This window comes from Triturus cristatus, chromosome 10 (assembly GCF_964204655.1).
Source record: "Triturus cristatus chromosome 10, aTriCri1.1, whole genome shotgun sequence".
Taxonomy (NCBI): domain Eukaryota; kingdom Metazoa; phylum Chordata; class Amphibia; order Caudata; family Salamandridae; genus Triturus; species Triturus cristatus.
In genome coordinates this window covers 1,156,820,312-1,156,843,239 of record NC_140593.1, presented here as the reverse complement: position 1 = coordinate 1,156,843,239, position 22,928 = coordinate 1,156,820,312, and the positions used below count along the sequence as shown (strand labels likewise).

At 46.8% G+C, this 22,928-nt stretch overlaps 1 protein-coding gene across 3 annotated transcripts in view; it reads right to left on the bottom strand.

Annotated features, from left to right (window-relative positions):
* The window catches only part of SYN1 (synapsin I), a 561,211-nt gene that overhangs the window by 302,242 nt on the left and 236,041 nt on the right, over positions 1-22,928 (bottom strand). The window lies entirely within an intron of this gene.

The window sequence follows — 22,928 nt, the reverse complement described above, 5'->3', positions numbered from 1 at the left end:
CGCCAGCATATGTGACGCGTTCAATGGGGAGTGCCGCTTCCTAAGGCATGAACTCGAAATGCAAATATCTTTGGCTTCTGTATACAGCAAATGTATTTTATCAGCATTGGTATATGCACCGCAGGCTTCCCTAATAAAAACAGGCACTGGCAAAGCCCATAGATCTCACCTTTGTGAGATTTGTTGGAGTGGAGCAGCAGGGAATGCAGTGGAGTGGCCATTTTGTGCGGAGTGTTGCATTGTGTAGCATAGAGTGGAGTGGCACTGTTTGGCATAGAGTCAGGGCTCGAGTCGGGGTACCACGCGGGTGGACGGCGTCCCCCCACTTATTTTACCAGGTTTTAACGGGTGGATGCCGTCCCCCCTGCCCAAAAGCTGGACTTCACTCTTTGGCCTCTCTGGAGCGAGATCAGAGCTTATTCAGAACGTCTGTCTACCTGCATTCACTGCGGGGGGATTAAACGCAGCCTCCGCGAGGTAGGGTGCAGACCACCTTTCATCTAAAGGCATATGAATACCCATGAGATTCCTGTTGTGACGTCACTTCCGGTGACAGCGTCCCCCCACTTCTCGTCACTTCCGGTGACAGCGTCCCCCCACTTCTTTTTTTAGGACTTGTGCCCTGCATAGAGTGGCACAGAATGGAGTGGCAGTGGGTTGTGGAGTGGCACAGAGTGGAGTGGCATTGTGTGTTATAGAGTAGCATTGTATGGTGTATAGTGGAATGGCATTGTGTGGAGTGAAACAGAGTGGCGTGGCGTGGAGTAGCGTGTGGAGTGGAGTGGCATTGTGTGGAGTGGATTGGCATTTTGTAGTATGAAATGGTGTTCCGGAATGTCCCAGTAGCACTTTAAAGCCTCATGCTATATAAATGAAATTATAATACTATATGTTACAAATTAACTCAGTCTATGATCTGTGTAAACATTTGATACATTTCATTTCATGTGGAGCTTGTTACTATGTACAATGCATCTCAGAGAACTAGTTTGTTTATAAATAAATGTGGTTTAGACCGGAAGGGGCTAGTGGGTGGGGGAACAACATATATGGCACCGGTTGGTGATAACGGAAATGGAGCCAGGTAATGGCAGTGTTGTGGAACTAAAAATGTTTAAAGCCTTTTCCAAACAGGAGCAGCCATGCCCAGTTCTCAAATACGATGGAGCATGCTAGTGAGTAGCAATCACCTTGTTGTGAGAAGAGGCTGATAGAACAGTCTGTCAGAGGTTAACCAAAGATATTCCCGAGTTGAGAATCACGGAGCTGTATGTCGAGTCTCTCAGATGTTGGGGTGAGGAGGAGGGGGTGGGAGGGGAAGAAGCAACACAGAGAAGGTGTGCGCTGTGGAGGAAAGAAGCAGCACAGACAAGGGGAAGGGGAGTGGAAGAAGAAATAGCACCTCAATCACAGTGTGAGCAGACGATGGACATTAATTAAAATGATGCAATCTGTGCTTGGTCCATGCTCCACAGAAAAAAAAGGAAGTGACACCCGGCACACGCTGACCAATAAGGCGTCAGCAAAGAAGAGTGACAATGATGCCATATGGTAAGCTATGGGCAGGGTTAAAGTTCTTTAAAGTAAACAATAATCCTTGCAGTGACAGCACATGTGCTGTGGTAGGCAAGGCCTAAAAAAGCTGGGCTGATGAAAACAGTTTTAGTGCAAGCTTCCTGCTCACCCAGAATAGGTATAAAATAGGTAGCGGTTGCAGACCTTTCCCTACATGCTCAAAACAGTTCCACTAGGTGCAGCAGCAGTACAAGCTTCCCTTATCCACCTAGCAGCCCCATCACATGCAGTCTCAGGGCATATGTTCTTGCACATACACACAAAAGACGTGTCACTATCTCCCTCTATGGCACACTCAGATGTGGTGTGTTCCTGCAGACAGCAGCACACATCAGGCATCCTAATGAGACAAAGACAAAGAAGAAAGTGACACACCAAGCACGGTGGAAGGTAGATTCAGTCAGAGGCATGAGAAACTGCATGTTATGTTATGTTATAATACTTTTATAAAGCGCACAGCTACCCAACAAGGGTTTCCCAGCGCTGAAGACTGACAGAAAAAGACTGGCGCATTCAAACAAAAAAGGCATTAAAGAAACTAATTATTGGTCAAACAGCCAAGTCTTAAGGAACTTTCGAAAAACCAAAAAAGACGGCTCGATACGGAGTGCTATTGGGAGGGAGTTCCAAAGCACAGGTCCGAGATAGGCAAAGGAGCGGTCGCCCATTCTTTTTGGCTTGATAAAGGGCACCATGTATTTACCTTGGGTGGCAGAGCGAAGCACAAGAGAGGGCAAATAAGGGTGCACTAAACTTTGAAGATATTTAGGGGACGAACCCGATTTAATTTTGTGCATATAGCACAAGGCTTTAAACTTCACTCTGCTATCAATCTTGAGCCAATGCAGATTGTGCAAAGCACTTGAAGTGGAAGAGTGCTTGGACAGCAAACAAAGTAGCCTAGCAGCTGAGTTTTGCACCACTTGTAATTTCCGGGTGACCTCCCTATTTACACCCAAATACAAAACATTACAATAGTCCAGTCGCGAAGTCACGAGGGCCTGGACTACGGTTTTTTGGGTGGACATAGGGAGCATCCACATGATTTTTTTTAACCATTTTAAGATGGTAAAACAAGTGGCGGCTACTTTTACCACCAGAGGCGTGGGAAAATGCATGCATGCTTGTCACTTGCCATTGTTTTCTTAGAGCATCACTGGAATGCTTGTTGCATCACTTAGTTTCTCCGAATACCAAGTCACTTGGATTCCCCTGTACACCTTCAAGGAACCCATTGCCGGTGTATATATGGATCACTTTCATTCAATTTTCCTATAGACCGGTTACATTTTGGAGGCACTGCCGCGATATCAGACTAGATGTTTGTCTTTAAGCCTTGCTAAACATCTTGGAGCTCGGCTATTAAATTCCCCTACTGGAAAGGAGTAGTGATCTGGGTAGAGAGGGAAGTTTTAACTAATACGAGCGGGCCCCGTCCTGCCAAACTGAGATGCAGTAACCATCAAAGCTATTGCAGTTACCGTACATAGCTTCTCATAGAGGAGCCCTGTCCCCATCAGCGTTGGCACTATGACATTTCTGGTGCCCAGAAAAATTCCAAAGTTAAAGAGAATTGCAGAGGAAGTCTTTACAAGTGCTCCTGTGCAAGCACATTGTTGTGTTTATAATGCAAGGATTTCAGTCAAACTATTTTTTAAAAAGTTCCCCAGTTGTGGCCTCCAGATTCTGCTCCTCTGACTAATGTACCAGTTGCACCTAGTCTTGCTAACCTCTCCTGTTGTGGTTTCCTTCTGGCCAGCCTCTTAGTGAAGCATTTCCATGGCGACGATATCGTTAATCAACTTCTTCATGACACACTAAGATGTATTGCAGAATTTCAGCAATAGCTATTTCATAAAATCAATTACTCTAAAGCCCCATTTAGAGTATGATGAGTAATGATGTCTTATGTCCCTAGGAGATTTAATGACTCTCTGCGCAGGCCTAAATTTGCTTCCATTATCTGATTTCTTCTTTCATTTGAAAACTGTAGGACTTCCTGTATCAATAGAGCTATGTGTTATGTTATAGGCCTTTGTACAATGCATGTTATCTTTTGTATGGGACTGTAGTGCATTCAATATCAAGGTGGAATGAATCTATCAGTGGGCAGTCGGCACTCTTTGACCGGGGGAAAGTCATCTACTGAACTGTATTTAATTGGGCTTCGTACTGTGCAGTGGAGAGTGGTACTGAGTAGTGGCCAGGAGGCGCTTTGTGTAGATCCATGTGTACCTTTAGGTGCATAGATGTGTACGCCACAGGACATTGTCGGCTGTTTCGTCCTGCTGGGCTGGTCCATTGCACAGCATTAGGCTGATTTTTAGTTTTACGATTTTGGTGTGGTTTCAGTCTCATCATATCAACATTCCTCAGAAAACTTCAAGCAAAATTATAGAGGGCCAGCTCCCAGTAATATACAAGGAGAGACAGTCTACATAGCCTAAGTCTGAAGTTGAGTAAAAATATAGGACTTTCAGTGTTGGAATACACTGGTGACCCTACAGTACACTACAGAGAAGAATATGTTGCAACACTTAAGGTACAGACAAACACATACTCTCTCTCTCTCTTTTTCTCTCTCTTCCTCTTTCTCTGCCTCTCTGATATGTCCTTCTGGCAACTGGTTTGCCACATATGGAGACCACACGTGTCAGAACGCGATGAAATGCAAGAATAAGTAAGGCAGACGGACATGAAGGAAACAACAACTCTGTAGTACATCTGGCGGACATGTAAATGTTCTTGTTCCATTCACAAAGGCATCCTTCATGATCTGACTGAACCCTGCAGCCTTTCAGCCCAGACATTGCACATTCCCAGCTGCCCCAAGAGGGCTACTGAAGAGAGCCAGCCAACAGCTACTGCTTCTGGACAGTAGCGTCGCCATTGGTGTTCCGGGTGCCGCTCTTGGCCCAAAGCGTTGGTTGACGTCCAATTCAAATAGGAGCTTTCAAACAAGTTACTGAAATATTATGTTCAAGTTTAGAATCTTGAAGGGAAAGACGAAGGCCAAGATTTCTGTGTAAACAGTGTCTGTGTACCGTCGCAAGAAGGAGGCACTTGTAGTTCATGGGTGAAAGGAAAGGCAAAGGGCAAAATCAAGGGCTACAGTAAAAACCTCAATCCCCTGCAATAGTAGTATGTACTGGAGGAGACAGAGGCCTTCTGCCCAAAGCACCGACTGTTCTAGTCTCTGGCAGCTCCTTTCCTGCCTTGGGAAGTTCGAGAGTGCTTCCGTCACCAGCACCCCAGCCATTCCCCTGTGCTATCACTACTCCTGGGAGATGCACTGAGTGTTCCATTCCTCTGCAGTGTTATACCCAGTGTTTAATTTGAGCCGGAGCTTTCCGGTGCTGAGCACCGGCACTTAATTGGTTTCCAGTGCTCGGCACCGGCACCTAATTGTCAACACCACACTTAGGGCAGTCTGCCACAAGGTGGCGCTGCTCATGTAATTTAGAGATGAGCAGTATCACAGTTATTTAGGAAAACAATATACATTATAAAATTACTAACACCTGCCTCCCCAGCCATTCCTTTAGCTTTGGGGACCTGGAATTATCTGAACTGTCGCATTAACATGCAAGAGAGATGGTTAGTAGTTGTTTTGGCAGAGATGACAGGGGCGATGGGTGGTGCAAGCTGCAGTGGCCTCCTGGTCAGATCCCTGGCACTTAATATTTTATAAATTAAGCACTGGTTATTCCCCACCCAAGACTTACAGAGGAGCTCAGTCCGCCCCCCCCCCCATACTGTTTGCCCTTCTCCTTGCCAGGGACAAAGAAGGGACTTCAGTCCTTGCAGAGCAGGTTTACCACATCTTTGGAATCATTAGCCTAATTCTGCATCAACTAGGAGCATGCCACATCCAGTACTGCCATCCTAAAAAGAGATGCCACAAATAACATAACTCAAAGGGACTGCACAGGTTCTCTTTTTGAGCATCCTCAGTACATATAATTCAGTAAATAATTACATCTTTGCAAATCCTAACCATTCAAATTATGGTCAGAACAAGCACAGAATTATTTCTAGTAATACTTTTAAATTGAGAATAATCCTTACCAAAAAATATATGATGGCTAAGGGGTGACGATAAACAAATTGCATCAGCAACACATAACACTTTTTGAATACCTGATTGATACTATGTTTATTATAATTCTAAACATTAATTGTCCTGAAGAAGGTTCATGTTCTATTGAGATTTTTGAGCTGAAACGTTATTATTTTGCTATTCTAAATTTTGTAGTCATATTGTATAAACATTAGAGTGATTCATTTTATGGGGAAAACCAGGTGTTTTGCAAGCTGTATGTTAAATAAGTGTACATTTTATTCATTGTCACACCATGCTTGCATGTCAGTTCTTAATATGGGATTAATGAAGATTAGTTTTATAATTAGATAATTGTTTATATTTCCAAATTTAAAAAGGCAGTATGCTATTGTGGCGGATTTCAAAACGTTTGATTCACTAACAGTGTAAGCAGTGGCGGCTCCTCTGTAAGGGCGGAGGAGCATCGCCCACTGCTTTGCAGCAGTGAAATGAAGGAAACATAAAATGATAATAACTTGAGTTTATTAGCTTTTTATGTTTTCCTGCTGCAGCAGGTTTGCGGCCGGGGCTGCTCCAATGACAAAGAGGCAGGGGAAGGCATTGTTTGCCCACTCCCAGTGCGCATGAATGTTTGTCCGGCCCTCTTGGGCCGGCCAAACCATAATGCGCACTTTGCATGTTCTCCGTGCAGGCTGCATTACAGTCTGCGTGGAGATCATGCCCAAACTCCCGTTCCCTGGCTGAGCGTAGAACCATGGCGCGCAGATCAATCACAACGCCAGAGTGCAGCGTGTGATTGGTTCAGGGGAGCCTGGGTGCTTCCTTTTCCAGCTCCAGGATCGATACGGTGATGGAGAGATGGTGGGGAAATGCTGTGATCAGGTACGTTTTTATTTTATTTTTTAAACCCCCTTACCGCCCCTGGCGATCCGTGCCGGCCGCCACCAAGTGTAAGCACGTATAGAGTAAATGAGAACACATTTCAGGAGTGAACTTAAGTGAACATTAACTTCTTCAGTAGCAGTCAATACAAAGATTGTGCATAGTTCACTACTGAGTGTCATACATAAAGTGTCAATAGGCAGCAATATAATATGGACACCAAGTTATCCATGGTGTATAATTTGCACTAGACACCTGGCAATGTCTCTCTTTAAGAACGGTACATGTGGGGTTATTTCCCCTCTTGGCAGTCCCGATCCAAGCGTTTGCACCCCACTGTCATTCAAATTGAAAAGCACAGCATCAGATCCCCCCCCGTCATTATACGAAATGCCTCAGACACTGCCACTGGACCAGAAACCCACAATCAGTAAAGAGAGTGCCCCAAAACCTGGCACTAGACTAGAGTCCTGAAGTTATTATACTGATGGCCCCACTGACTGGTAGCAGGAAAGAACCCACCTTACATTTTTTTTGAGGGGGGCAAAGTGACTTTTACATACTGAGGACTTGTACTGCAAGTTCTTGCAATCTGAGGGTACCTCGTGCCATATTTGGCAGTGGCCTTCGATGACTAATCGTCAGCAGTGCCAGTCACCTTCTGGTACTAAGAATGCGCTGCACCGAGCTGCCCTACAGATTGCCATATTAGTGATGGCCCTGTTGTTGTAAATTAAAACAGCAATGTGATTAAGCATTTACTGAAGACATTAATGCTTTCCCTTTGGATCATGTTTTCTCCGTTATGTTGACCGAAGTTCGGGATCCATTTTGTATTATCATGTGCCACGTGTTCGTCACGAGGAGAGTCCGACCTTTGTGTTAGTTGCTCTTGTAATCTGCCTAGTAACAGTTTATAAATAGCTCTCTCTTGTCCATCTGGCGCATGTCCAGACTTGACCACATCTGTTATAATTAGCCTTGCTTGACCATGTGTTTCGCGGGCTCAAGGAGTGTGTTGGCTCCGCCCATGTATTGATTCAGTATCGAGAATGACCATAAATGGTAATGTTCTTCGGCCTCATATTGTATCCACCCACTTATGAGCCCCTCTGTTGTGTATAAAAGGGGACTGTGTACGCAAGTTCTGTGTGCTACTCCATGCAATACTGAAGGGTGTTGTGTGGATTGTAGGGCCACCCTTAAGGGTTAATAAATGCTGTTTTTGTACTTTGCAGTTTCCGTGCCAACTTCCTTATAGATTCCGTTACAGGAGAGCGAACCCTTCTTGTGCCTTGCGGGCCTAGCTGGGGCCTGTATTCATCAATTGGCGCCCGTCACGTGGGGCTCATCGGCGACTCGGATGCTCGAAGGACTGGTCGCGACGAAGGTGAGGAGTTTGGCCGGGGACGTGATCACTGCCAGCGGCGTCTTAGCCCTGGCATCCCGAGGTTTTTCTTCCTTCCCTTCCGAGCTGACCGTCTGGGTGGCGCCGGTCATCGACTGAGACCTCTTCTGTCGGTCCTGCCGTGAGAGCCGTTTGGGCGATTGTGGAGCTTGGCAGTTGGAATCTGGACTCTTGATTGGTAAGAACCGTTGTACGGTACTTGCTCCGAGTTTTTGAAGCCTGGGTTGGCTATTTGAGTTTGATTGATGATGACTAGTCATATTTTGTATTTGTCTTTGCGAAAATATATGCGTTGCAACACATATAGGCAGGTAATGTGAAGAGATTTCTCCAGAGCTGTGTAACTTTGAACGGCGCAACGATTAAGTGCCATTTTTTATAATATTGCATATTTTGCATTATTTCTGAGCATGCCTGCTTTCAGCGCACTCCGTAAGTGGTGCTGCTGTTTTGGAAACCAGTTGAACCTCGAGGAATCTGCTCCAGCTCCCCCAGAGGGGACGCCTAATAGGGATATGTATGTGAAGGATGGTCTTTCTTCCATAATGTACAGCACAGTATGGAGGAAATACACGAAGAAGGATCCTGAGTTGCGATGGCCTTTGTATGGATCGTTTGATATACGTAAGATTGAGTATGTGGAACAGTGTATGTGTAAGCGACGTGCTCGTCAGGATATGTTTGAGTGTGTGCGATTATGGGTGAAGGAAGTGCGTGAGCGAGAGAAGCGTGAGAAAGCGCTGTATGATAAAGACCAACGGAAGAATGATCATGTGCGAGCACAGGAAGCGAAGCGTCGGGAGGACAAAGAGCAGGCGGACAGACAAGAGAAAGAGCGTAGGCTACAAGTTTCGGGTCAATATGTTGTTCGCCAGCCACTTTATCCTGTCCTTAATAATCCTGATGATGATTTTTATTTGCTAGATCGCTCTCCGCCCCCTTATGTTGGCGCATCTGCTCCGCGGCCGCAAGATTCTGGCCCGGCTTCGGGTAAGGTAGACACACGGTCCATGTTATCGGCCGAGCATATGGCTGAGCTTCGGAAACTTTCCCTCCGTGCACTTAAGGGCAAGATGTCTAAGGAGGAGTTGTTCCATACTTGGGGGTCGTGGCAAGATAGAGAGAGGGTGTATTTTCTGTCTCATTTCGCGGATGAAGTAATTACTGCTTTCCGAAAATATTCTAGTGTCCTTGAGCCTGATGAAGTGTCTTCGGATGCCGGAGCATTACGTAATGGTGTTTTTTCTCCCCCTAAGGCTCCTGAGGCGGCTCGGCGGTTGTTCGCTTTGCGGGACGAGGTGCTGGCCCTTAGAGAGAAAGCACGCCAACAAACGGAGGAGGAGAAGCAGTCGGATTCGTTTGCAGCAGGGGGCCACTCATCCACCTCCCAGTCAGATAAGGATGATGTAGTGCATGCTAAACCAATGCGAGAGGCGGCGCCTTTGTATGTTCCTCCTAAAGGAGCGGGGACTAGCTCGGACATTAACTCCGCCGATGCTAGGGGATATTTTGTGTATAATTGGGTTTATACTCCATGGCATAGGGCCGATGTTATGGCGTTAAAGAATGCATTGCCTGACCCCCGCAAGAATCCAGCGGCCTTCTATGAAGAAGTCGAGGGGGCCTTGAATTCTTGCATTATGACCTTAGCGGATATAGACCTGTTCTTTGGTCTTATTCTACCACCGGACACGTGGCGGTCTGTCCGAAAGGTGGATGATGCGGTTGCCTTCAAGGCCCGGTGGTCTGAGCTTGAGGATGAAGACAGGGAGAGGAAGCCCGCACAGAAACCACCCCAGAATATTTTAGATCTCCCTGCTGCTATTGTGGCTAAGTTGAAAACAATTATTCCCCCTAAAAAGATTGACTGGAATATGTTAGCTGCATGTAAACAGAAAGTTGACGAGTCAGTTGCAGATTTCTTCACGCGCTTTGAGGAAACGTTTCATGATTTTAGTGGCCAGTCGCTTACTGACGACACGGGCCGCCACCTTTTCGCGGACAAATATGTGGCTAATCTGCTACCGGCAGTTGCGGCCCGTTTAAAAGCGAGCGAGAGTTCCTGGTCCTCCGCGACGCCGACGGCTCTTCTGACTATCGCTCAGTATTATGAGCGTCAGGAGCACGAGGCGAAGGGCCAGGAGGAAAAGAAATCGAAAGATCTTAAGACTAAGGTAATGTTGGCGCAAGTATATGGCCCGCCCCGACGGGGTAATAATAGAGGAAGGGGAGGATCTTATGGTCCCCCTTCGGGCCGATCTGATTTGAATAGGAACCAGTGTGCGTATTGTAAGCAATTGGGCCATTGGGCCAGGGATTGCCCAGTGTTGCGTGCTTCGCGTCAGGGGCATACTCCGGGTGGCTCGAGAGGTAGAGGGGGTTTCTCGAACTTTAGAGGGAATTCTAACGATCATGTTCGTTTCGATACCGCTGGGCAGCACCGAGATAGCTCAAATGTTTTCGATCGCCAGCATCAGTATCACGTATCGGAGATTGATCGATCAGGATATCATGATTCTCAGCATGCATAGGAATGCGTTGGATGGGGGTCTGAATCAGTTGAGGTGCCGGTCGATCAGACGGGTCCTTATGTATCGGCTGAGGTTTTAGGTTCTACTGATCAGTTCCTAGTAGATACAGGAGCGACACGTAGTGCATTGTCTAGGTACTTGGTTCCGGGGGCTCCCCCATCCGGCTCAGTGGTTACATCGGTAGGGTTTGACGGTACACTCTCCCGAAGCCCTCTTTCACAGCCCCTTACATTTAAGGTTGATTCTTTTTCCGCGCCCTGTCCGTTTCTGCTTGCTCCGTATACACCGGATAACATTATGGGCCTTGATATGTTAAAGCACTTTAGGGCTACGATCCGCTGCTCCCCTGAGGGTGTGAGGGTGATCTTAAATGACAACTACCCCCGGTCAGGGCGGATGTGTGCGATATCAGAGGATGCGTTGTTGGCCACCCTCCCTCGAGCTTTATGGGCGACTTCGGACACAGATGTGGGACAAATGGTGATTCCTCCGGTCCACATTAGTGTCCAGGAGGGGGCGGTGTTACCGCGCCTCCCGCAGTATCGTATTTCCCAGGAGGGCGAGGAGGCTCTCATACAGATTGTGCAAGATTTGATCGCAGTGGGAGTAGTGGAAGAAGTTCCCTATAATATCTGTAACAGTCCGATTCTCCCTATTCTGAAAAAGGACACGGATGCAAAGGTCTATCGGTTCATAATTGATTTGAGGGAGGTAAACAAGATCGTGATACCTCAGTACCCGGTGGTTTCCGATATCACGACGTTGCTTACCTTGGTCCCGCCTACGGCGACCATGTTCTCAGTGATTGATTTGAAAAATGCCTTCTTTTCTATTCCCATTCACCCCGATAGCCGATTTCTTTTTGGGTTCACATTAAACAATAGATCTTATCGTTTTTGTAGAATTCCCCAGGGCTACACAGAAAGCCCTAGTATTTACAGTCAGGCTTTGAAACGACAGTTGGATTCCTTTGTTTTACTCGAGGGGGTCGCCCTCATTCAATATGTCGATGACATCTTGTTGGCGGCTGACACCCTGGAATTGTGTGAGAAAAGCACGCTATCCTTACTTTCCTTTTTAGCATTCCACAATCATAAGGTATCTCGGAAGAAATTGCAATTCTGTAGACCAAAGGTGACTTATTTGGGTCACCTTTTGTCTAAGGAGGGACGTGCACTCACACCGGATCGTATCCAAGTAATTTTGGATACACCGAGACCATCCACACAGAAGGATGTCCGTGCATTTTTGGGCCTCGTTTCTTTTTGTAGACAGTGGATATTGGGGTTTTCACACATAGCTAAGCCATTGTTAGCCCTTTTGACAAAGGATACGCCTATCCCAATCCCTTGGTCAGATGAGTGTGATGCTGCTTTTCAGCAACTGCGACAGGCCCTTTGTTCAGCACCAGTGTTAGGGACCCCTGATTATGCAAAACCCTTTTCGTTGTATGTGCATGAGAAAGATGGATGTGCATTGTCAGTTTTAGTGCAGATGCACGGCGACAAGCAGCGCCCTTGTGCATATTTTTCGGCTGTACTTGATCCTGTCGCCCGAGCATTACCAGGGTGTTTTCGCTCGGTTGCGGCGACAGCTGTGTCAATACGCCAAAGCGAGGGAATTGTGTTATCTCATAAGCTGTTGGTATTAGTCCCCCATGCTGTTGATGCCCTGCTTAATCAAACAAAGACGCAGCATTTGACCAGTGCCCGTTTGACGGGATATGAGTTGACGCTTTTGGCTCCTCATATTACGTTGAAAAGGTGCGTAACACTAAACCCGGCAACATTGTTGCCATACCCCGAAACTCAGCCTGAGGCGCGGAAAGCGCATGATTGTATTCTTGTGACTGAGGAACAAACAAAGGGTCGTATTGATCTCCAGGATACGCCCTTTCCAGATGTAGATGGAGAACTGTGGGTGGATGGATCCTGTCTGAAGCTACCAGATGGTACGACTTCAGCAGCATATGCAATTACCACATTACAAACGATAGTGGAGACAGCACGCATACCACAGAAGTCAGCTCAAGCAGCGGAACTGATAGCATTAACACGAGCATGTGAGCTCAGTACAGGATTGTGTGTGAATGTTTACACAGATAGCCGCTATGCCTTCGGAGTAGCGCACGACTTCGGCCTACTCTGGAAGGAGAGAGGGTTTCTAACGTCACATGGGGTGCAGATAATGCATGGAGAGTTAGTTCACAATCTTTTAACCGCATTGACATACCCAAAGAAAATTGCCATTGTTAAGTGTAGCGCCCATAGGAAAGTAGTGGATAAAGTTGGAGAAGGGAATGCGCTAGCAGACCGAGTAGCGCGGGAGACTGCGATGCAGCCCGGTGCTACTGCCATGTATGTAGTAAAGTCACAGGTGGAAAGATGGCGTGATGCGAAGGATGAAGTGCGCGAAATGCAACGGACCGCTTCCGATAAAGAGCGGGAGCAATGGGCTAGCGAGGGAGAGTTGGATGATGAGGGTTGTTGGAGAAATAAGCAGATGGATAGATGGAAATTACCCACGGCTTTCGTACAACCTATGGTTCAGATGGCACATGGGCTAGCACATGTTGGAGCTTCCGCAATTGTGAAATTGCTTACCCAAGTCTGGGAGCATCCAGAGATTGCTAGCACGGCAAAGAGGGTGGTGCAGACCTGTATGATCTGTCTGAAGTATAACCCAGGAAAGGGTACTCGAACTCCAGCAGGAGGATTTGCGACGCCCACTGCACCCTTTGAGGTTCTGCAGATGGACTATATCCAGCTTGAGCGCGGTAACAATTTGAAGTATGTTCTAGTAGTGGTTTGCGCCTTCAGTAAATGGGTTGAGGCGTACCCTACGAAAGACAATACTGCAATGACCACGGCGAAGCTACTGCTAAAAGAGTTTTTCCCTCGATACGGCGTCTGTAGACTTCTGTGGAGTGATAATGGGCCTCACTTTGTAGCGGATGTTATAAAGTACGTCTTGAAGGGCCTGGGCATCACTCAGAAGTTCCACGCCGTGTTCCACCCTCAGTCTGCAGGACTAGTCGAGAAGTATAATGGTACACTGAAGCTTAAGATAGCCAAAATCCAAGCTTCAACGTCTTTGACTTGGCCAGACGCCCTGCCACTGGCGTTATTGTCAATTAGATCAGTGCCACACTCTCGAACCGGCCTTACGCCGTATGAAATAGTATTTGGACGCCCAATGAACATTTGGGGTCCACCAAGGCCTAAAGCTGTGTATGATGTACCTTGTGTAATGATGAGCGATTATCTGGCACAGTTAACGGATAACTTGGTTTCTATTCATCAACAGGTCCGAGAGGCGCTCCCTGATCGGTCTACCGGTGAAGGACATGGTCTCCGGCCTGGTGACCATGTCATGGTGAAAGTCTTCGACAGAACGAACAGTTTGGAGCCGAGATGGGTGGGCCCTGAGCAAGTCCTCCTTGCAACGAGGACGGCTGTGCGAGTCTCGAACAGGAAGAATTGGATCCATTCCTTGCACTGTCGAAAGGTACCGCCCGGATTGGTGGAGTCTGCCGTGCTGACCGATCAACGAGAAATCCTGGCAGCAGAGACAGGCCGTGCTGCGGAGCCGGGTGACACTGAGGAGCTCTTTCCGGACCACGCGACTTCTGGAGGAAGACGATATCATCTTCGACCGAGGAAGTGAGGTTTCCAGTACCGGGACATACTGTCAGAACGGCCCTTGGGTTAGTGAAACGGAGAGCCGATGAGGCAAGGGGGGGGGATCAGCCCTGCATTAGTGTAGTGACACCCGTCTTGGCCCGCTGGTGAAGAAATCAACCGCTGCCCAAGGGGAAGAGTTCTGACAGACTTTTTAGTTTCAGGAAGATATCAGGGTATTGTTTCCTTTGACATGGAGAAGAAGAAAATCCTTTGTGCGTTGGGGTTCATGCTAACAGTAGCTATTGTTGGAATAACAACATGGTTTGTAGAGGAGGTAACTCCTGCTCGGAAAACACTTGTGTTGACGACTCCGGTGCCTGCGGAGCACTACTTCTATACATTGCCGTATCAAGAGTTGAAGCATCGACAGTCTTATTTGAATAACACTTTCATTCAGATGCTGCATCATACCCACGTTGCTACGAACGCTACGAACTGTTGGATATGTGGGATGATGCCGGCCCATCAGAAGAAAGGAGGTACGCCATTCATACCACTTCCTTTCTCTCATAATGGCTCTTGTAGAGCATGGTACACCTTACTATTTGCCACTCGGAAACCGACGGTGGGGCGGTTGCTTTTCAGACTTAATAAAGAATGTCATCAGGATAAAAATGGATATCCGCAAGCGAATGGGACAATTTGGGAATGGGAAGAGTACCGACCAGACAATGAATCCATTCCCTATATCTTCACGAACACCAGAGACACTGTGGGGAAGGACAAATTCGTGATCCAAGTGGCACAGGCTCAAGCGGACCTGTGTGTCCAGAGTGTGGGTTTTATCCCTGTTGGTGTTAGTGATTGCCTAACTGTCTTGAACATTGATGGATTGAATAACAGTACCTTCCTAGCGTCCCATAATACCTATTTTGTGTGCGGAAATAAAGGTTATTACCGTTTGCCGGCTGGGTGGTCTGGGGTATGTTATGTATCCTTCCTATTACCTCCTGTATTCCTAGCACCAGCATCTTACCATAAGGATTTGAAATTGTTGAATAATGTGACTGTAAATAGGTATAAACGTACTTTATCGATTGATGATGTGGATCAGACTGATACCAGCTTGCAGCAGTATATTGATTTTAACTTAGGACTGTTTTTCTTTGTTGGAGCCGCTTTGAATAGTAGGAAGATCCGAAGATTAACAAGAGTGGTAGAAGCTGTGACAAATCAGACTGCTGCTGCTCTTGGGAATCTTACGGAAGAGTTACAAATAACTAGGATTGTTGCATTGCAGAATCGTATGGTATTAGATGTAATGCTAGCTGATCGAGGTGGAGCCTGTAAAATTATTGGAAGTAGTTGCTGTGTGTTCATCCCTGATCATACGCCATCCGTTTATAACGCCATTAACAAGCTGCATAAAATAGCAGCTGAAATCCACACAGAAAACGGTACTTGGTCCTTTTCTGGATGGTTTTGGGCATTGGTTACTGCCTGGGGATGGAAGGTCTTAACTGGTCTCTGTATTATTATAGCAATTCTGTTCTTTTTCTGTATGTGTGTTCAATGTGGACCATTGTTCTGTTCCGTATGCCTTTCATTCTGCATCCCGGATAAGAAAGCTATTGCCGATGTTGCTCATCAGAAGCGTCTAGCTAAAGAGGTTAAAGGAATGATGATAATTGACATATATGATGATTTTTGGAAACCGGATGTCTTCAGTAAATGCTGAAAGGGTCGTCTGTTGTAAATTAAAACAGCAATGTGATTAAGCATTTACTGAAGACATTAATGCTTTCCCTTTGGATCATGTTTTCTCCGTTATGTTGACCGAAGTTCGGGATCCATTTTGTATTATCATGTGCCACGTGTTCGTCACGAGGAGAGTCCGACCTTTGTGTTAGTTGCTCTTGTAATCTGCCTAGTAACAGTTTATAAATAGCTCTCTCTTGTCCATCTGGCGCATGTCCAGACTTGACCACATCTGTTATAATTAGCCTTGCTTGACCATGTGTTTCGCGGGCTCAAGGAGTGTGTTGGCTCCGCCCATGTATTGATTCAGTATCGAGAATGACCATAAATGGTAATGTTCTTCGGCCTCATGTTGTATCCACCCACTTATGAGCCCCTCTGTTGTGTATAAAAGGGGACTGTGTACGCAAGTTCTGTGTGCTACTCCATGCAATACTGAAGGGTGTTGTGTGGATTGAAGGGCCACCCTTAAGGGTTAATAAATGCTGTTTTTGTACTTTGCAGTTTCCGTGCCAACTTCCTTATAGATTCCGTTACAGGAGAGCGAACCCTTCTTGTGCCTTGCGGGCCTAGCTGGGGCCTGTATTCATCACTGTTCTGTTGTAGGAGACGAGCTGCACCCAACTGGCCAGGCCCAACACGGCAGTAACAAGCCTGGGTTTATGCTTGTCCTCACTCAGAAGCGAAATGCCGTAAGGGTTCCAGAAAGCCTGCTCCGACTGTGGCGAGACCACAACTGAAAGGCATTTGCAATGCATGGTCCTACAACGATGGCATGGGAAGGGTGCACATTCATTGCCAGAGTTTTATATCCTTTTTCATAATTCCATCCATCACCTTTTGGTGTCCAAGTAACCCAATCCCTTCACAAAATATTACACATTCTTGACCCCCCTCCATGCCCCTCACCCTCCTCCCATTTTAGACAATCCACATGTTTCTGAAATTGAAGAAGTCCAGATGAGGCGAGTTTTAGTGCACTGCTGCTGGGTTATTTTCAGAGGGTGCAATTTTGCACATTGGTTTGCACCAACCCACCATCACGACAGTGATATCTGCACCATCAAACTGGAGCAAAAAGTAAATGTTCCCATGATCGGTAGGAGCAAGGAGATTTTGAGGGAGTCCAGTGATGCAAACAGTGGTGCAAAAAGAAAGATTTGTTGTGCAAATAAAGCGATAACAATATCTCCCCTACATCTCATGAAGCCATTGGTTTGTTCTTCCCCACTACACTGTTCGTCCTTTAGATATCATGCTCCTTCCGTCCCTTCACCGTTCCTACCAATATACCCCTACACTCCATGCTAGACATATGGATGTCTCTTGGGCTCTGTGCCTGTGCAAGCATCTAACACACACCTTGAATCCACCCAAGCGCCTGGAGGTGAATTGAGGCAGCATGGGAGCTATGTAGAAAACCCCTTGGCTGGTGCTGCCAACCACACTCTGTGTAGTATCTCTTCTGCCAGTTTGCCAAAGCCCATGACTTTTATAGGTGCTATTCACATAGTAGGCGTCTTCAAGGTTATGAGACTGGGACAGAGGACCCGCGTGATGGACCAGGGTACCATCAACCTCATCCTTCTCACTGCGCACCCTCACCTACAGCCAGAAGCCTGACAGTCGACTGACTGTGCCATGACTATTCCTCACATACATATATAAGTTTGGGTAACCTCTGCCCACACATTAAGGGCCTGACTTAGAGTTTGGTGGATAGGCACTCTTGTAATAAAGCAGACGGGATATCCGTAATGTTAGTTGTGATGGCGCACCCGTCTGCCAAACTGTATATCAGGCCCCAAGTATTAATTCACTGCACAAGTTCAAATTAACCGAGTACTATAAAGTGGCTTTAAAGCGACATGGAGGCACCTTAGAAGACAGCAGAAACAAATAGGCATGTGCCCATGCATCATCAACACATTCAAGGTATCCTATGGAGGACCTACGTTTGGCGAATGTGTTCAGCATTAGTTACAGCAATAAAGCATTAATAGGCCGCATCAGGGCTCTGATACCCTCACCCTTCTGCAAAAACCCTTGCAGTGTCTGAATGTCAATCCAACAGCCTGGTGTCCCAGAGTCATAGGGTGACAGTCATGGGAGAGAGGAGGCAGTTGGAGGATCTGAGATAAGTTGCTTCTCCACCTTATGGCTGCAACTAAACTTAGGACCCTACAGAAGACCTGTTGTTGTTGACTACCAGTGAGAGAACCAATGAGCAACCTTGAGTAGAAAGATAAACACATGGCTCAACTGATCAAGATCTGTAAGGAGGACAACTTAGCCCCTTCCATGCGAGGCAAATTCCGCCACGGTGCGAGGGGGGCGGGGCTTGGTGTGGCGCTCAGGTACTCAGGACGGCTCCCGGCCGTCATAAATCACGGTGGGCGTGTGCTCATGACAGCCGGGAGCCGTCCGAACTCTGCCCACTAATTAATTTGCCCGCACGGGCGGGGAATATGCCGCGCATGGGCGGAGCGGCAACGGTCGGACGGCGCCCGGCCGTCATGAGCACACGACTACCGTGACTCATGAAGGCCGGGAGCCGTCCTGAGCATGGATGTTGTTAAAGAACAGCACCTTCTGTAGATGCATGGATCCGTCTGTCCGTGATTGAACCAGATGAAATCTGTCACCCGAGGGTCAAGGAAGTGCTGGGAAAAACACAAAGGGGGAGATTTACCTAAAAGTCAAGTAGCGCAGCCCCCCACGAGGCTGCGCTAGGGAGGGAGCAGGAGGCTGCCACATCTTCAAAGATATGGCTCTCTCCTCCCATTTCCCTTGCGCCGGCGCTGATTACAGCTGATGTGCACCACGTACACACCCTAGCACCATAGCTCTAGGGTGTGTGTGTGAGTCTAGCATAGGATTTGTAGAGGAAGGGTACCCTTCCTGTACAAAATACCATGCCTAGACAAGATGCAAAGTGTTCCCCACTATATATACGTGCTGCACAGTGCAGCACGCATGCAAAGTCAGAAAAGGAAGGAGAAATGAAAACATTTCTCCTTCCTTGCACCTACTTTGAAGGTGCGCAGTTTTCTTACGCTAAACCCGAACTACTTTATTCAGTAAATTGGGTTTAACGTGGGAAACCTTGGGTGGCAGCATGGGAACGCCCATGCTCCACCTATGATATGCCCCCTTGGCGCTAAGTAATGTAGAGCAACGCCACGTGCTGCTTTGCATTACTTTTCAGCTCTTTCCAACGCTGAAAAGTTAATTGGGAAAAAAAGATTTTGCGCCGATTCGTGTCACTTTTATGATTCAAACACGGCGCAGAATCTTGGTAAATCTCCCCCAAAGAGTGTTGTAGCTGCAGAAGGGGTTTACCAAAAATGATTTTTAATTCATTAGTACCCTACTTGGGGTTCAGAATCCATAGCAAAACACCAATCTTTTTGGAAGAGGAAGACACCCACATCATGTGACATGCTTCATCACAGGCAACCTCTCCCCACCCTGGTAGAACAGGACCACCGGGGCGGACTCTACCTCGGAAAAGGGGGAAGGGGGATTTAAACCATTTGGGGTAAAACCTTCTGCAGCTACCGCACCCTTTGTGTGTTTTTCAATGGATTGCGAGGACCTGCTCTGGCTAACATCCCCCCTCTCAGCCTGCATGTTGCAAGGAAGTGCTGGTACCACTGACGGGCTGCACCGTATGGTACATGTGCATTGCCCGTTGGAGAACCAGACTTTGCACTAGTCTGTATTCCTCTTTATCCAGCACACGCGGGTCATAGGGTTTTCTCATATACCATTGCCCTTCTGGTGCGTCCTGTTGTCTGACGCTCTGCACGCTGGTTCATGAACCACATGAGACATCCATACGTTCTAGAGATGTTGTTTAAAGGAACATTATGACCCTAACTATGAGCTCATTCTTCCTTTTCTTCACATGGGAACTTGTGAGTCCAGAAGGTGGTCCCAGCCAAGTTGGTGCCAATGCATCTGAGAAAGAGCCAATCGCAATCAGCGAGGTAGGAGACGCCAACCTGTAGAGTATGGTGCCAGCAGTAGCTTACTCCGGGCCCTTTCCTACCACTTGTAGCTCCCCTGTTGGAACACTGACCTTTGGTACCGGTTGGAGTAGCAAGTGGACTCCCTGAACTGTGTATGGTGGCTTCGGCACTCACCACTAGATCCCCAGGGATCCTACTAACCAGTCACTTAGAACTATGACTCCCAACTAGTTTCTTTCTGTCAACTACAAATTCTACCTTTTTTATGTTTTTTGATGTTGAGCAAGAACTCAGCATCCTGGGCTGAAGCATTTGAGGTTACCCACCTTGCACCGTGATTGAGAAACTAGGACAAACGGAAGATGTATCAAAACTAGTCACATGCATAATTTGTATTATGTGAGCGTAATCTTTGCAGACACCATTCATTGGCCACTGGAGTTTTTCTAACACTTACTCAGCGTTCTCTTGCTAACTAGAGCAGAAGTGCCTTGCGGGAACTGTGAAACTGGACGTGTGCTGTTTGCGCTCGCGATGGCCACCATAAGAGTCACAGAAACAGGACAGTGGACAATCTTGGGGGAAAGGTACACAAGGCATGGTGCAAACAGGGACCTCACAATGAAAAGAGTCGAAACGGGTCGGAATATTTTCTTGGACAGTCACTCTTGTGAACATGCGTGAAACCTCAAGTCCTTGTGAGAATGACCTATGCCGCACAAGGAACAAAATGATGCCCCTTTTCATATCTCCAATCAAAGGACACTTTAGATATGTATTACATTCTGTCTAACAACAATAGCGGCCAAGAAAAGTGTGATAACAGCAACTTACTCTGTATGAGCAAAAGCATTGCTGAATTGCGGAAGAGAGCAGAGCGCTGCGTAAAAGTAGGGGAGATCGCTCGGCAGCAGAGAGACGGATCAGCGAATCGATAGAGGAGAGTGAAATACATATCGAATGGCGAATTCCGGGGAAATACGGGAAGGAAACAGAGACACTGGAGAGGAGAGACCAATGTGGAGAAACAAGTGCGAATATATGTAGTACATAGATGTAAATATGCAGATGTACATAGCATTATATGCTAATGCCACTGTTGAGTGTAGGGCAGTACCGTCTTAATGCATGGGCACGCTCGGCAGTTGCCCGGGGGCCCCAAGAGCATAGGGGCTCCATCAAGACCAGAATTTAACACTAATTTTCTGTTACATTTTTATTTCTGTGAGTGGTGTATAAAACATATTATTCCATGCACATCTGCATGCATGTTTTATGCCATGCTGTTCTGTCAAGTGCACTATATATAAACATAGTAGTCTCATTGCATAGGCCCATATTGTGGAGCAGTGACATTATACGGTATTAAATAGGTCTAGAAGTCCCAGAAGAAGCCGAAATCCTTTACTATGCCATAACCATAAGCTTTTACCTTTGCGCTGCAGTAATAAATGTCTGAGTCTGTGTTTATTAATATGCTTGTTTCAATTAGCATGTTTTATTGGGCCACATTTATATTCCAGCTGTGGGCTGCACAGTATATATATGCAGATGTGCAGAGTGTAAAATGCTATTGATTTTCAGTGCTGAGCGGGGTGTTGTGACATGGCTCACAAGAGGCGACGCCTTCAGGGAGTCATAAAGCCCTTCCCCGCAAGGCACAAATTTGAACCCCAAAGGTTCAAGCAGGAACAAAACTGTGTTTGGTGTCTGTATGTAAATAAAGCACTACTGGACACAGAAGTGCACCTCTGGAGATAGACAGACAGAGATAGATAGACAGAGATAGATAGATAGATAGATAGATAGATAGATAGATAGATAGATAGATAGATAGATAGATAGATAGATAGATAGATAGATAGATAGATAGAGAGACAGACAGACAGACAGACAGACAGACAGACAGACAGACAGACAGACAGACAGACAGACAGACAGACAGACAGACAGACAGACAGACAGATAGATAGATAGATAGATAGATAGATAGATAGACAGACAGACAGACAGACAGACAGACAGACAGACAGACAGACAGACATACAGGCAGACGGATGGAGGACGGGCGGGCGGGCACATCGATAGACAGTGGAAAGAAACAAAGCGGAGGAAACGGGGGGACAGCCATAGATGTGAGTGGAGAGAAGAAAGCACTTTGTTGAAAGTGGAGAGCTGTAGACAGTGGAAAGAATACAGTACTGGGAATAAAGTGAGGAGTGCTGAACTTAGTGGTCAGAGGAAAATACTGGGGGAAGTAAGGGAGCAATGTAGAGGGTAGCTGCCAAAAACATTATGGAAACTGGTGTAGCAACAAAGTAGGCAAGTTTGTGGAGACTAAAAACAGCGTGATGCGATGTAACTTGCACTTTTTATATTTGTAGATACCCTGCGATAGTTTTGTGTGGTATATGTCTGTATCCTAGGTCAACCTCTTGACTGTTGTTGTTTTTTAATTTCTAAACTATAAGGCAGGATTTACTTTTTCATACGGTTTAAATGAACAAAATCAATATTTTTTTACCAGGTTAGGGGGAGTAGATTGTTGGGACAAGTGGCGAGGGATACACCGTGTAAAAAGAGAGACAAGAGCAGTAGGTGAGAGATGTAGAGACTGAAACAAGAGAAGAGGAGGAATACGATTGTAGGAAGGAGAAGAGAATTCTGGGGAAAGCAGATGAGAGATGGGGGATATGTGAGTCAGAGGAGAGATGTAGGTGAGAACTGTAGACTGGAAGAGAACAGAGAGCAGAAGCGGGCATGGATCGGGCCAAAGGGGACAAGAGAATGTCGGGGAGAAAATGATAGTGGCATGGTTTGGAGGGGGGCAGCACAGGGTACGTGGCACTACATTTTGGCAGTTTAGACAGAATACATCTGCCTATGTGGGCACAACATGTATGCAATTGCGGTACAATGCAGTGCAATTGTCTATAGCGTGCACAGTGAGGGTGTGAATTCAGGGGCATCTTAAGGCTTTTGGGGGCCCTGGGTCAAACGTATTTTGGGGGCCCCTGTTCAGAACAGTTTTGAATTTCTGATGCAGTTTCAGCTCTTTCGTGCCCTCTTTGGCCAGGTCCCCGACAGCGCTGGGCACACTGGTCCAGGTTCTAA